Below are 3,735 nucleotides of genomic sequence, written 5' to 3'. Positions count from 1 at the left end.
AGTAGCAGCAGCAGCAGCAGAAGTAGTAGTAGTAGTAGCAGTAGTAGTGCTATCGTTATTATTATTATTATCATTATTATCATCATCATCATCATTATTATTACTGAAATTATCAATATCATCATCATCAGTATCGTCATCATTATCAATATCACCATCATCATCATTATCATCATCATTATCAATATCACCACCATCATCATTATCATCATCATTATTATTACTATAATTATCAATACTGATACGTGTGGAACTTGACCTGAGTCCCTGGACACTCGCTTCCACCAAGGCAGACCGCATCCTCGCTGGACCCCGCCCCCCCCAACCCCCACCCCCACCCCCCCAGATCCATAGGACTCAACGGATGGTCCGTGGAATGGGTGGGGTCGTTCTGGTGATGGGGTCTGTCCCTTCGTGGAAACACTGAGAAACTTTTTCTGTGTTTTGTGGACAGTTACAGTTGTACACCGGTAGCTGCTGTCTGTTAGCTTGTATCTTGTTTCTGGTTTTTTTTTTCTCTTGTATCTGGTGTCTGATATCTGGTATCTTTTTTTTTTCTTGTATCTGGTGGTATCTTTTTCCTTGTATCTGGTGTCTGATATCTGGTATCTTTTTTCTTGTATCTGGTGTCTTTTCCCTTGTATCTGGTGTCTGATATCTGGTATCTTTTTTCTTGTATCTGGTGTCTTTTTCCTTGTATCTGGTGTCTGATATCTGGTATCTTTTTTCTTGTATCTGGTGTCTTTTCCCTTGTATCTGGTGTCTGATATCTGGTCTTTTTCCTGGTGTATGGTATCTGATATCTGGTATCTTTTCCCTTGTAGCTGATGTCTGATAGTCTGATATCTGGTATCTTGTATCTGGTGTCTGATATCTGGTATCGTTTTTCTTTTTCTGGTGTCTGATATCTGGTATCGTTTTTCTTGTATCTGATGTCTGATATCTGGTATCTTTTCCCCTGTATCTGGTGTCTGATATCTGGTATCTTTTTTCTTGTATCTGGTGTCTGATATCTGGTATCTTTTCCCCTGTATCTGATGTCTGATATCTGGCATCTTTTCCCCTGTATCTGGTGTCTGATATCTGGTATCTTTTTTCTTGCATCTGATGTCTGATATCTGGTATTTTTTTCTTGCATCTGATGTCTGATATCTGGTATCTTTTCCCCTGTATCTGATGTCTGATATCTGGTATCTTTTCCCCTGTATCTGGTGTCTGATATCTGGCATCTTTTCCCCTGTATCTGGTGTCTGATATCTGGCATCTTTTCCCCTGTATCTGGTGTCTGATATCTGGCATCTTTTCCCCTGTATCTGGTGTCTGATATCTGGCATCTTTTCCCCTGTATCTGGTGTCTGATATCTGGTATCTTTTCCCCTGTATCTGGTGTCTGATATCTGGTATCTTTTCCCCTGTATCTGGTGTCTGATACCTGGTATCTTTTCCCCTGTATCTGATGTCTGATATCTGGTATCTTTTCCCCTGTATCTGGTGTCTGATATCTGGTATCTTTTTCCTTGTATCTGGTGTCTGATATCTGGTATCTTTTTTCTTGTATCTGGTGTCTGATATCTGGTATCTTTTTTTCTTGTATCTGGTGTCTGATATCTGGTATCTTTTTTCTTGTATCTGGTATCTGGTATATGGTATCTTTTTCCTTGTATCTGGTGTCTGATATCTGGTATCTTTTTTTCTTGTCTCTGGGGTCTGATATCTGGTATCTTTTTTTTTTCTTGTATCTGGTGTCTGATATCTGGTATCTTTTTTTCTTTTTCTGGTGTCTGATATCTGGTATCTTTTTTTCTTGTATCTGGTGTCTGATATCTGGTATCTTTTTTCTTTTTCTGATGTGTGATATCTGGTATCGTTTTTCTTGTATCTGATGTCTGATATCTGGTATCTTTTTTCTTGTATCTGGTGTCTGATATCTGGTATCTTTTTTCTTGTATCTGGTGTCTGATATATGGTGTCTTTTTTCTTGTATCTGGTGTCTGATATCTGGTATCTTTTTTCGTGTATCTGGTGTCTCATATCTGGTATCTTTTTTCTTGTATCTGGTATCTGGTATATGGTATCTTTTTCCTTGTATCTGGTGTCTGATATCTGGTATCTTTTTTCTTGTATCTGGTGTCTGATATCTGGTATCTTTTTTTCTTGTATCTGATGTCTGATATCTGGTGTCTTTTTTTCTTGTATCTGGTGTCTGATATCTGGTATCTTTTTTCGTGTATCTGGTGTCTGATATCTGGTATCGTTTCCCCTGTATCTGATGTCTGATATCTGGTATCTTTTTTTTTTCGTGTATCTGGTGTCTGATATCTGGTATCTTTTCCCCTGTATCTGGTGTCTGATATCTGGTATCTTTTCCCCTGTATCTGATGTCTGATATCTGGTATCTTTTCCCCTTTTTCTGATATCTGGTATCTTTTTTCCTTGTATCTGGTGTCTGATATCTGGTATCTTTTTTCTTGTATCTGGTGTCTGATATCTGGTATCTTTTTCCTTGTATCTGGTGTCTGATATCTGGTATCTTTTTTCTTCTATCTGGTATCTTTTCCCTTGTATCTGGTGTCTGATATATGGTGTCTTTTTTCTTGTTTCTGGTGTCTGATATCTGGTATCTTTTTTTCGTGTATCTTGTGTCTGATATCTGGTATCTTTTTTCTTGTATCTGGTGTCTGATATCTGGTATCTTTTTCGTGTATCTGGTGTCTGATATCTGGTATCTTTTTTCTTGTATCTGATGTCTGATATCTGGTATGTTTTTTCTTGTATCTGGTGTCTGATATCTGGTGTCTGATATCTGGTATCTTTTTTCTTTTTCTGGTGTCTGATATCTGGTGTCTTTTTTTCTTGTATCTGGTGTCTGATATCTGGTATCTTTTTTTCTTGTCTCTGGGGTCTGATATCTGGTATCTTTTTTCTTGTATCTGGTGTCTGATATCTGGTATCTTTTTTCTTGTATCTGATGTCTGATATCTGGTATCTTTTTTCTTGTATCTGGTGTCTGATATCTGGTATCTTTTCCCCTGTATCTGGTGTCTGATATCTGGTATCTTTTTTCTTGTATCTGATGTCTGATATCTGGTATCTTTTCCCCTTTTTCTGATATCTGGTATCTTTTTTCTTGTATCTGGTGTCTGATATCTGGTATCTTTTTTCGTGTATCTGGTGTCTGATATCTGGTATCTTTTTCCTTGTATCTGGTGTCTGATATCTGGTATCTTTTTTCTTGTATCTGGTGTCTGATATCTGGTATCTTTTTTCTTGTATCTGGTATCTGGTATATGGTATGTGGTATCGTAAAAAAAAAATCTCCATCCTTTACCCACCAGGCGCTACCGAGATTCGAACCCGGGACTCTCAGATTGAAAGTCCAACGCTTTTACCACTCGGCTGTTGCGCCCGTCATTGAGTTGCGTTGCGTTGCGTTGCGTTGCGTGGTTGTATCGTATCGTATGGTGTCGTATCGAATCGTGTTGCAATGCGCTGAGATGCTAAGCGTTGCGTTGCGTTACATGCAGTGCAGTATACTTCAACGACAGCACGTCTGTATGTGCGGAAATTAGGAGGACTCTCATCTGGGAAGATCCTGTCCCCATAGTCTAGATGTATGTGTGTGTGTGTGTGTGTGTGTGTGTGTGTGTGTGTGTGTGTGTGTGTGTGTGTGTGTGTGTGTGTGTGTGTGTGTATGTGTGTGTGTGTGTGTGCGTGTGTGTGTGTGTGTGTGTGTGT

Source organism: Babylonia areolata, chromosome 16 (assembly GCF_041734735.1).
Source record: "Babylonia areolata isolate BAREFJ2019XMU chromosome 16, ASM4173473v1, whole genome shotgun sequence".
In the NCBI taxonomy this organism is placed as follows: Eukaryota; Metazoa; Mollusca; class Gastropoda; order Neogastropoda; family Buccinidae; genus Babylonia; species Babylonia areolata.
The sequence above is the reverse complement of the archived record's forward strand: the minus strand, read 5'-3'. Positions refer to the sequence as shown.